General features: G+C 40.7%; 1 long non-coding RNA gene and 1 other non-coding gene across 2 annotated transcripts; one reads left to right on the plus strand and one right to left on the minus strand.

Annotated features, from left to right (window-relative positions):
• The first annotated feature begins 548 nt into the window (after positions 1 to 548).
• Positions 549 to 8,091, plus strand: LOC134476475 (uncharacterized). The gene is made up of 2 exons (XR_010048160.1): positions 549 to 906; positions 3,535 to 8,091. It is a non-coding gene; the product is annotated as an uncharacterized LOC134476475 (long non-coding RNA).
• A 2,096-nt stretch (positions 8,092 to 10,187) lies between these two features.
• On the minus strand, positions 10,188 to 10,324 carry LOC111756784 (small nucleolar RNA SNORA2/SNORA34 family). The gene has a single exon (XR_002791202.2). It is a non-coding gene; the product is annotated as a small nucleolar RNA SNORA2/SNORA34 family (small nucleolar RNA).
• Positions 10,325 to 12,599: the final 2,275 nt, after the last annotated feature.

The raw sequence follows: 12,599 nt of genomic DNA on the forward strand, positions 1-12,599 counted from the left end.
GCAGGGTGGCTCAGCAGAGGGGCATTGTAGAGCTGGCAGGCAGAAGACAGCACATAGCAAGTGACAACAGCAGCTCTCTTTCTGTCCCTCATATAAGGACTCCAGATGAGGCAGCCTTGATTCTAGCATCATACCATGAATCAATCCCAGTGTCACATCCTTAATCCTGGCATGACAAGCTCCAGATCCAGCCAGCTCTGAAAAGCCCCACCTAGGACCCCATAAGGCTCTGGGGAACCGTCTACACACAAACCCATGGTGCAGAGGCACCGAGAAACACCAGGACCAGGGCTTGTCTGGAGAGAAAAGGCAGGGGATCGAGAAGGAAGGTGATCTCCAGCCCAGCACACCATTCCTCAGGCCCCGCCCACGCACCTAGAGCCTGAGCAGAGGCCCCTGGAGCACCCATAGGCAGGCTAAGGGCTAAAGCTGCGTCCAGTCCCATGAGTGGTCAGGAGGCTCCTGCTGTGCTAATCCAAGGCCAGCATCGGGGTCAGGGTCAAGCGTCAAGAGTGTTTCCCCACCGGCTGCAGGACAAAGATGTGTCCCAATGTGCAGGCTCAAGGTGCTCTTTTCATCTCCTGCTGCCCTCAAAATAGATCTCAAAAGCTGTTTAGGACTTTTCTTCCTTCTGCATCTGAAATTTACTGCGGTGATCCATTTAATGGAGTCCTGATTTAAAAATATATATATCTTTTTGGTAGCAATGTTTTACTTTGGGTTTCATGTGCTCTAAAATATCTTTTCAGGGTAACAACTCTGTGGACCGGCAACCTCAGAATTTCAGAGCACTGTTTCTAAATAGTCTAATGATAGGCGAGTGTCTGTGATCATGTCAAATTGCTGGGCCTGATGATTTCCACTTCTATTCTAGAGGATTTTCTTTCTAAGATGCAAGTTAGGCAGGTGAGAGAATCGCAAGTAATAAATGTTAGAGCTAGGGGGCTGGGGATTTAGCTCAGCGGCGTAAGCTCCTGCCTTGCAAGCAGGCGGTCGTGAGTTCGATCCCTGGTACCGATAAAAAACCGAAAAAGCAAAAAAAAAAGTTAAAGCTGGGAACGATTTTGGAGAGAGGGAAAAAAGGATCCCAAATTTTACAACAATTTTTCATTGAAAGACTCCTCTCTTCAAGGGTATCTGTATTTCCCTCCCCAATTAGGCCCAGATTTGATGGGGAGAACTACTATTACAGTTTTCAGATTGAAATTTTTCCTCTCTCTCTCTGTCTGTCTCTCTCTTGTCTCCTTTTATTTGAGTCAGGGTAGTTCAGACTATGCAGTTGAGGCCAGCCTTGAACTTGTGGTGATCCTCCTGTCTCAGCCTCCCAAGTGCTGGGATCACAGGTTTGCATGCAGCACCATGCCTGACTTCTCAAGCAAATGTGGAAAACACTGATGAAGTGCGTTTGAGTCCTGACGGTCCCATGTTCAAGTGCAGTTGGATAAATTACACCATCTAGTATTGTGCTAAAGCCGTCTCTAATAGGTTTACCAGAGCTGGCTATTAAATTTTCAGCAATTTTACTAGCTATTTGTTAAATACAGCCATTATTAAATATTGAATGATATTGAAAGAAGGCAATTGAATTGATATTTGTAGACCAATGTTAATAGCAGGATTATTTGCATAAACTAAATATTATTTGAATAACCCAATTGTCCATCAACTGATGAATGAATAAACAAAATGTGTGGGCATATGCGTGCAAGAAAGTATAACTCAGGCTTTTAATACAGAGGAACAATGGCTTGATCATAGGCACTGCAAAAAGAAAAAAAAAATTCTGGCATATGCTGCAACATGAATGAATCTTAAAAGCATAAGTGAAATAGACCAGACATTAAAGAACAAATGCTGTGGTCCGGGGACATAGCTCAGCAGCATAAGTGCCTGCCTGGCTAGTACGAAGTCCTGAGTTCAATCCCCAATACAGAAACAAAAACGCGATATGAGTCCATTCATATGAAATGTATAGAACAGGGAAATTTCCCAAGACAAGAAGTAGAACAAAAGCTACCAGTATCATTGGGTGTGGTGATACCTGTGACCTCTGCATTCTGGGAGGGGAGGCAGAAGGACCACAAATTAGAGTTCAACCTGGGCAACTTAGCACCTTAGTGAGCCCTGTCTCAAATATTAACAACAAAAAAGAGGGTGGGAATGTAGGTCAGTGCAGAGGCCCTGGGTTCAATCCCCAGTACTGGAAAAAAAGTACTAGGTTTCAAGTGTGGGTTGATAAGGAATGAGTACAAGGTTCTGCCTGGGATGATAAGAAGGTTCTGGAAGTAAAGAGTGGCAGTGATTACATGGCATTGTGAGTATATTTAATACCACTGAATTATACAGTGTGTTTAAAAATGGTTAGGACAGAGACAGGAGGATTACAAGTTCGAGGCCAACCTGGGCTACTGAGAGAGTTCAAACCCAGCCTAAACTACATAGCAAGACCCTGTCTCAAAAAAATAAGGCTAAGATGGCAAATTTTGTTGTGTAGATTTTATATTAATAAGCTGAATTTGTTTAAAATTAAATATAGATTCACAATTATAAAAAAGATGGTTTTTATTTTTTTTCTTTTTGGTACCAGGGATTGAACTCACAACCTTGCACTTGCCAGGTTAGTACTTATGCTGCTGAGCTAAATCCCCAGCCCAAAAGGTGGTATTTTTATACAATGGAGTACTACTCAGTCATAAAGAGGATAAACTTGACACTTTTACAGGTAAATGGATGCAGCTAGAGAATATATTCGTAAGTGAAATAAATCAGACTGACATGTAAACATCATAGTATGTATTGTGAGGAGCTAAAAGAAATAATATATGTACATGTATATATATATATACATATATATGATAGTTAAACTAGCTATACTACTAATTTCTCTTAGTTCATTGAAAAGAAAGGTTTGTGATAATATTGTTTGGACAATTAAATGTAGATACCTTTTTTTTTGGTCTTTTTTTGAGGGAGGGTTTCACTATAAGGCTGGTCCTGAACTTGCTTTGTAGCTTAGGCTGGCCTAGGGGCTGGGGATTTAGCTTAGTGGCATAAGCGCCTTGCCTGGCAAGTGTGTGGTCATGAGTTTGTCCCCAGTACCGGTAAAAAAGAAAAAGGAAAAAAAAAAAAAAAGAGCCTCGAACTCATGGCAATTCTCCTGCCTCAGCCTCCTGAGTGCTGGAATTACAGGCATGTGCCTCTAGGCCGGACAAATGTAGATATCTTGTACTCTGAGTAACTAATTGAAAGATAACAAAATACAATGAATTAACCATTGTTGTCCTCTAATTATCATATTTTGAAATTTAGTTTTTTTCTCTTTAAAATTTTTAAAAATTCACAATTAAATAGATTATATTGAAAGCAAAGCCTTATTAAATACTAAGGGCAGGCTGGGGATTTAGCTCAGTGGCATAAGGACCTGCCTGGCAAGCGCAAGGTCGTGAGTTTGATCCCTGGTACTATACAAACAAAAAACGCCAACAAGACAAAAAAAGTACTAAACACTCAGCAATTCCTGTTTTTTCATTTCAGAACTACTTTTGCTTCGGAGGTGCTGCCTGCTGTCCGCTGCCTGACTCTGCCTTCGCCGTGTCCTTGTGTCACCTTGTAGTTGAGCTGTGGCTGCTGCGGCGGTATTTACACACAGAAACCCACAGCAGGACCAGTCCCGCCCCTGCTCCGCAGCCGGCTGGATGTTAAGCATTTACCAGCGCACCACTGACGCCAGCTGCAATTTTCTCAAGAGCACGGAGGAAACAGCAAAGCGTAGCCCGCAGGATTTCTCTGAGGATTGAATGAGACCGTGCAGGGGCAGAGGGCCCGGTGTGCTCTCCGTGTGCATTGAGGAAGTGTTCTGCCCTTTCACTACGGACCATGGCTTGGTGAAGGCAGAATTATGTTCAGTAGCCTCACTCCACCCATTTCCCCAGTCTCATTAGGAGAAAAATATCAGCCCCCCCTAAATATTTGCTGAATTGAATAAGTGATTGAATTTAGAGTTATTCCTAGTACCAATGAAGAAAATGTGATTTTTAAAATTTATTTATTTATTATTTATTTAATCAATACTAGGGCTTGAACTCAGGGCTTTCATCTCCGGCTGTTTCATTTATTTATTTTTATTCTGATGCAGGATCTCACTAAAGTTGCTAAATTGCTTAGACCGCACTCAGACTTGCAGTCCTCCTGTATCAGCCTCCCAGAGCACTGGGATTTCAAGAAAATATTATTATCCTAACAGCTGGCTCCAGAATTACTTTAGTAAAAGAAACAACTTAAAAAACCACTAGGGCAGAAGGTGAGACCTAAGAGCACGGCAAGAGTCGTTTTTTTTTTGTTTGTTTGTTTGTTTGTTTTTTTTCTTTTTCTTTTTTCCAGTACAGGGGATCGAACTCAGGATTGCCTCCTTGCAAGGCAGGTGCTTATGCTGCTGAGCTAAATCTACAGCAAAAGGGCGATCATCAGAAGGAGACCGCTAAACTTCTCTGAAAGAGAAAATGAGAATCTGACCTTTTGTTTCTGATATAGAAAAGGATAACAGGAAGAAGTGGAAGGTAGAAAGGGCTCTGCAGAAATAGAAGCTAATAAAATAGACTGTGGTGAGAGACCTGGGATAAGTGTGGGATTGGGGAGGATGAAGGTGACAGTTCACATAAAACATTCCAGGAAGGTGGGTGGGAGCCTCAGCCTGGATTGCATTTGTTGTAAGGTACCAGAGGCAACTGCTTATTTATTTTTAAAAAATTTTTGTTTAATTCGATTTTTTATTAGTACATGTTTGGGGGAATTTTTCTTGGGCAGGGGATATCAGAAATTGAACTCAGGACCTCACGCTTGTCAGGAATGCGCTGTGCCACTGAGCTAAATCCCTAGTCTACAATTGTTTATTATAACACAAAATACTCCAGTGAAGTTCCTGGTCTCCTAGAGATCTGAACATGTGTTTGTTTGAGAATAGGATGAATTCAAAAGACTCTGGGGGGCGCCCTGTTTGGGCCTAGGCTGCCAGTCAGCAAACAGAGGGACAGCTACAAGATGCACTACAAGGTAAAAAAAATGTGGCAGAGGCAGGACACACAGAAAAGATCACTATGGGCTGGGGATATAGCTCAGCTGCGTAAGTGTCTGCCTGCATAGTACAAGACTGTGAGCTTGATTCCCAGTACCAAAAAAAAAAAAAAAAAAAAAAAAAAAAAGACCAGTATGACAAGAGAAATTCTTAGGACTATGGAGAAAATTGAGAAACATTTTGGACTTCCATGGTCTATAGCAAGGATGGTGAGCATTTCAGAGACGCAGTGCCCAAACTACAACCGTAAACACCCTTATTTATTGCAACTGGCTAAACACTGCAGTTAACCTGAAGCTGAGGTTTTGGTTTAGAAAGAAACAGCTGCTATCCAATGCTCAGCTGCTGGGATGACTTGGCTCCTGTGCTGACAGAGAGCTCTGTGTGCCTGCTGTGGCGCATGAGCCTAGGTTCACCACCAGTGCTCTATAAATCGGATCTCTAAATCAATTTCTCTAAATTTTAAGGAGCCACGGGATACTTAACTAATAGGTTGCACTCAATTACTTTGAAATTTTTAGAGCTATGTGACTTTCCATTGATCGACCAGTAAACATTCATAAATTTTAGCTTATTTTATACTTCAGAGTTTTAGACTTGGAGAAAATTTTTTCTGAACTCCGATGTGGATTACAAATGCTCTCAATAAACCTCTAAAAACTAGGGCCAATATAGAGTCAAATTACCTTGTTCTCTTATGAAATGAGTTTTGATGCCTATTAAAAATTGTACTCTTCAAAAAAAGAGCAGAAAAAGGGACAGATAGTGCAATAGATTGACCAATGGTCCAGCTGAACTGAACAGCATTATGCCCAGCTGAACTGAATCAGCGTGGCCCTGGGTGTGGAAGGCCAGCACATAGATGCAGCCTCAAAGCAGAACTGGGGGGAAAGATGGTACTGGTGATTCTCCTGGAGAAGCTTGTCGAGCTGGATTTCCTGATATGAACTTGGCTGTTCTCATTGTTAGATGAGCTCAGGACCTCTCTGTCACTGAGGATGACTCTCTCCCAGGGAGCTCTGGTCCTTACCTTGAGCGTTGCTTCCTGGTTCCAGTGCAGATTTCTCAGTCTGCTGTGCAGATCCTTCACTCTGCTGGTGCAGACTTTCTAGTTTCCACTGCTGACCTTAGAGCCTTCCCAGTACAGATCCTTGATACAGACTTGCATAAGACATCGGCATGGGCTCTAGGTCTTCAGCTGGACTCGTGCAGGACATTGCCATGAGATCTAGGCCCTCAGCTGGATTCTTTGGGCCTTTAGTGTGTGCCTTTAGTGTGTGGACAGATATCCTGCACTCTTTTGCATTTGATGCTTTGGATGAATATTATAAAATATATAAATTATATGTCCTGTATTAAATACATTCCCTGTAAACCCTGACTACAACAGATAGTAGCTTTTCAATGGAGAAGTCTGGCAAATACTACATTGACCAGGCAAAGGACACCACATTACTGAGATGTCTATGGATAGCGTGTTCTCTTAGATATGATGTGCTGAAAAAGGCAACCTCTGGAGTTCTCTCAAGATATCCATTGCCAGGGCCAGGGGCTTAGCTCAGTGGCACAAGCGCTTGCCTGGCAAGTGCGAGGTCATTAATTCGATCCCCAGTAGCAAAAACAAAACAAAACGTAACAAAACCCCCCACCCATTTCCCCAATCTCATTAGGAGAAAAATATCAGTCCCCCGCAAATTGGGGCTCTATCTGATGAGTATGACTTGAAACTGTAAAGTTTATGAAAACAAGGAAAGACCAGGGGAATATCATGGAAGAGAAAAGCTGGGAAGAGACACGACAGCTAAATAACAGTGTGGTACCCTGAATTGAATCCTGTGACAGAAGGTGAACATCAGAAGAAGAACTGGTAAAATCTAGACAGTCTGGAGCTTAGTTAGTAATATACCTGTGCTGATATCTGCTTCACGATGGTCTCACAGTGATAATCTTAACGCTGAGATGAAGTTGGGTAAAGAAGACTTGTATGATCTTTATAACTTTGCTATGAATCTGAAATTATTTCAAAATAAAAAAATTTAGGGCTGGCAATGTACCTCAGACACAGGGTCCTTGCCTCACATGCACAAATCCCTGGTTCAGTTCCATCCTCCCTTTTTAAATTTGAGTTGCAGCCAGGAATGGTGGAGCAGGCCTGCAATCCCAGCACTCCTGGAGGCTGAGACAGGAGGATTGAAAGTCTGAGCCCAGCCCAGGCAATTTTTTAAGACAATTTTGCTGCAAAACAATTTTTTTTTAAAGGCTGGGAATGTAGTTCAGTAGGAAGGCTTTGAGTTCAATCCCCATACCAATTTTTTTAAATAAAAAACAAATAAACAAAAAAACTCATTACCTGGCCTTTGGTATGGCCTAGAGAGCCCACAAACCCTTAGGTCCCTGGGTTTTCTATGTAAGGAAATATAATGATTTGATTTATTTATGCCACTTGGCAGAATATGTTTCAAGAAATCTTCATTAAGCATGTGATGGAGAATCCCTGTTGGCAAAGAAACAATATCTTCTTTCCTACATTCTGTTAGCCTGCAGAAGAGATGCAGGACCTGGTGTGGTGGCACAGTCCTATAATTCCAGCTACTAGGGAGGCTGAGACAGGATGATCCTACCCAAGGCTATTCAAGGCAACTTAGGGAGACCATGTCTCAAAATTTGGTTTTTGGAGACCGGATCTTGCTCTGTAGTACAGAAGGGCCTTGAATTCACCATGTAGCCAGGCTGGCCTTGAACATGCAGTGATACTCTTGTCTCAGTCTCAGTGTACTGTGTTTACAGGTGTGCACCACCACACCTGGCTCCAAAACAAAAATATTTTAAAAGAGCTAATATGGTGAGCATGGTAGCACATGCCTGTAATTCATTATGTCACCACAGACTGGCCTCAAACTTGTGGCAGTCTTCCTGGGATTATAGACATGTGCCACCATGCTAGGCAACTTGAATCATTTGTAAGAAAATATGTGTACCTTGGAGACCATAACGCTAAATAAAATAAATCAGACACACAAGTTTAATATTGCCTGGTTTCTATTATATGGGAGACCCAAAGTATAAATAAAGAGGCTGGATGCATGGCACATACCTGCAATCCCAGCACTTGGGAAGCTGAGGCAGGAAGATTGCAGTAAGTTAGACTCTAGCCTGGGCTACATAGTGAGATGCTGGATTAAAAAAAAAAAGAGCAAACTAAAAGGTAGATAACAGGAAGTAGGGAGATAGATCTTTTTCAAAGGGAAAGGATATCAAGAGATGGAGGAAGGAAGGAGGGGAAGGAAGGGAAAGAAAAAAAAGGAATTAAGATGTTTTATGTACATGTACCAATTCCCCAGAAGGAGTATAAACATTATAGACTACAAGCATGTGTAGTAAAATAAATAAATAGGTAAATGCAGAACCCTCAAATAAAAACTAAAAGGAGAAAAAAAAAAAAGCTACTTTTGTCCTTTCCTAGTCTCTGACTGTGGAGCCCAGGCGGGCCTCAAACTCATAGCAATGCTGCTGCTTCGGCCTCCTGAGGGCTGAGTATGTACCATCACTCCCTGTTAGAGTAATTCTTTTTTATTTGTTTTTTTTTTTAATGAAAAAATAATAAGAACTATTATACAGATTTTACAACAAAATAATAGATTAACAATAATTAATATATTGCATTTTGTTATCTTCAATATAGTTGTTCAGATTACAAGATATAGTCATGAAATGAAAAAAGATCAATCAGTGAAAGCACAAACTTTTTTTTTTTTTTGGTACAGGAATTGAATTCATGACCTTATGCTTGCCAGGCACCGTGCTGCTGAGCTATATCATTGCTCAAACCACTCTTTGTGATGAACTAATAGAGATTAGTAGTATAATTATCTATCTTGTGAGAGAGTAAAACCAAATGAGAAAAGAATAAAATGGTTTAGTCAAAACAAAAGGATGGACGTAGTACATGACTTAAAACCAAAACACAAGTGATCTACAATGGTTACCATGATGTCTCTTGTTATCTTCCATAGAATTGCTCCGATCATCAGGCACATCGCAGTATAGAAAAAAATCAATAAAAACAAAACATTGGAGACATTATAGGACTTCAAAAGAAGATAATAGTCAAACCAGAACGGGTATCAGAGTGAATCTTACTGTCTTCAGAGTAGTTCCCTACTCTCAGACTTGATACTATTAAACAACAGATTCGAATAAAATCAGTCAAGAGTTTGATCAAACAAAACATTCAAATAAAATCAGTTAAAACAAGACGGTGAAAGCAATACAGGGCTTCAGATTAATTTAACAGGAAATAAAAAATGGTTACCATAGTATGTTCTGCTATCTTTGGAACAGCTGTCCATGTCCTCAAATCTAGTACAAGCAGACAAACTGGAACAGAATATAATCAAACTAAACAGAGCAATGAAAACTATTGGTTTCAAATCATGATACAAGATTAACAATGTCAGGGCCAGGATTTAGCTCAGTGGCATAAATGACTGCCTGGCAAGCGTGAGTTTGATTTCCAGTACTGTTAAAAAAAAGGGGGGGGGCTTAGCTCAGTGGCATAAGCACCTGCCTTGCAAGTTCTTGGTCATGAGTTCAATCCCCAGTACTGATTTTTTAAAAATTTTTTTAAATTTTTATTTTAAAGGGGGTAAAATTAAACACAACAAAACAGAACAAAATAAGACATAAGAAAGCAATATAAGAGATACAAATTTCAAAGCTATACAACCTGAGATCTTCACTGTCTATCATATTGTCTCTTGTTTTCTTCCAAATAATTGTCCATGTCTTCGCATACAGAGAATTCATACAAAACAACATAGTATAAAACTGATTCGAACAGAACGAGGAAGGCAATTTAGGTCTTCAAAACCAGACAATATGGAAGTCACTAATGGCTGTCGTAGAGTCTTTCACTCTCTTCAAAATAGCTGTCCATACTTTCATGTATATTGAAGTTCAACAAAACAAAACAGGCAGCGGGGAAGGGTTGCTTGGTTTCCTGGCGCTCAAGGTCCCAGCATGGCGCAGGTCCCAGTAAAGGCCACTGGCTCCCGTCGTGGGCCACTGGAGCCTGCCATGTTCACAGCCGCTCACAGGGCGGGAAGGGGTTGCTTCAAGCTGTTTCATTCTAATGAATTGACCATTTCACTACCCGAGTTCTGAAATGACCAACAGATCATAGAAAGACATCTCTTTAGGCTTCTGCTTGAAACCAACAGAGTCAGGAAGCTGCCGGCCTTGATTCAGGGCCAGCCCAGTACTGACTAAAAAAAAAAAATTAACAATGTCCTCTGCCTTCCCTTTTTAGACAATACTTCCCCTTTCACTTTCAAAGGGGCATTGTACAGTTTGTATTCCACTAACTCCTTTAATTTTTAGATTAGGGAGGCAACCTGTTATTTACCTAAATGGTTCTGAACCTTTTTACCGCTGAGCTTGATCTCAAGTTGTATTCCTTTACCTACAAGAGCCTTTAGGTTTTCCTTCCTTATAGCTGAGTGGTTCTCCATTGTATAAAAGTGTCCTGTCTTTCCAACTAATCTGCAGCTGAAGGGCAAGCTACCCCTACTTTTTTCTGGTTCTTTGTCACATAGAGAATTATTTTCTCATCTTTGACTTTCAGTCCACAAACCTCTTTTTGGCTAATTATATTTCTTATACAGAGCATCTTGATGAACCCTATTACCTGATCCATTTTGCTTGTGTTTCTTTTTATTAGTTTATTGAGGCCATTCATATTAGCGATTTTGGCCCACCTTCTTTGCCACGCTAATTTTCTGTCATTGTTTATCTACTTTTCCCCTTCATTCCAGTGTCTGCCCCATTCAGTGAACCCCCTCTGCCACTGTTCCTGAAGCCATGGTCTTTTTTCTCTCTCTCTAGAATGTTTTTCAGTATTTTTTGTAGGGTTGGATTGGTGGTCATGAACTCCCGCAGTCCCTCTTTGTCATGGAAGCATCTTGTTTCTCCATTAATTTTGAGAGATAGTTTTTCAGGGTACATCAATCTAGGTTGGAGGTTATTTTTTTTCAGGGCTTGGAATACTTCACTACAAGCTCTTCTTGATTTGATGGTTTGTGTGGAGAAGTCTGTCATGATTCTGATGGGTTTTCCTTTATAGGTGATCTGTTTCTTTTCTCTGACAGCTTTTTTTTTTCTTTTTCTTTTTTTGTCTTTTCCCTTTTTATTGGTACCGGGGATTGAATTCACGACTGCCTGCTTGAAAGGCAGGCACTTATGCTGCTGAGCTAAATCCCGAGCCCCTCTCTGACAGCTTTTAATATTCTGTTTTTGTGTTGAATTTCTGGGATCTTGATTATTATATGTTTGTGTGTACATCTATTTTTGTTATAGCTGGCTGGATTTCTGTATGCCTCATATATCTGAGTATCATTTCCTTTTCCTATGCTTGGGAAGTTTTCTTTAATTCTTTAATTATTTCTGTAAATAGCCTTTGTATTTCATTTGTGTTTACCCCTGATTCTTTACTCACATTTTTTATTCTTAAGTTATAGATCTTCTTGTCATTTTCTAGCCTTTGTATTGTTACTTCCTGATTCCTTGTTAATTTTAAGAGATCTTTTCTTTCATGATCACATGTTGCAAACCTGTCTTCAAGGTTTGACAGTCTATCTTTAGTTTCTTTCAAGCAGTTTTGCCAGCTTTCAATGGAGTTGTTGTTTCCTGGTAATCTCTTTTAATCTGTTTCATGTATTCTAGATTTTTAAGAAATATTCTTCATTGAAAGTTTCCCTCCTTTTTCTATGCTCCTCCATTCTTCCATCTGTGTCTTCTATTTTTTTTTTTTGCTTTTTCCTTTTTATCGGTACTGGGGATTGAACTCACGACTGCCTGCTTGAAAGGCAGGCACTTATGCTGCTGAGCTAAATCTCCAGCCTCTCCATCTGTGTCTTCTTGAGAAGTGCTTAGCATTTCTTTTATTATTATTATTTTTTGTCTTTTTCGTTTTTATTGGTACCAGGGATTGAACTCATGACTGTACACTTGCAAGGCAGGCGCTTATGCCACTGAGCTAAATCCCCAGTCCCTATTATTTTTCTTATATCTTCCTTTAGTTGTATTAGTGTTTCTGTTTTAAGTTCTTTTATAATGTCATGAAGATAGTTCTTTATGTCAGAGGCTGCTTCTTCAGAAACTGCAGGTACGCAACCCCCGATCTCTTCTGTGTTTACCTCTCCTTGGCCAGTACTGTTTGGGTTCAAGGCTGGAGACTTCTTTTTGTTTCTTCTTCTCGTCATGTTTCTGGTTTCTTCCAGACAAGTGGATAGTGGGAGTCCCTGGCACTTCTGCAAGCCAGTGCAAATCTCTGGTCCACCACTCCCCTCCGCGAGGGTGTCTGCCTGCTGAGGTCCTCGGGCTTGCCAGTCCCCAACTGTACCACAACCATGGTGCGTCTTTGGATTCCAGTGGCATTTCGCACACAGTGGGACTGGCTCCGGTAAGAGTGCATCTGGCTACAGCCTCCTGTCCATGTTTTTATTTTCTTTCTTTCTTTTTTTTTAAACTT

This window comes from Cavia porcellus, unplaced genomic scaffold (assembly GCF_034190915.1).
Source record: "Cavia porcellus strain 051 isolate PalLab524CR breed Dunkin Hartley unplaced genomic scaffold, mCavPor4.1 scaffold_6, whole genome shotgun sequence".
Lineage (NCBI taxonomy): Eukaryota > Metazoa > Chordata > Mammalia > Rodentia > Caviidae > Cavia > Cavia porcellus.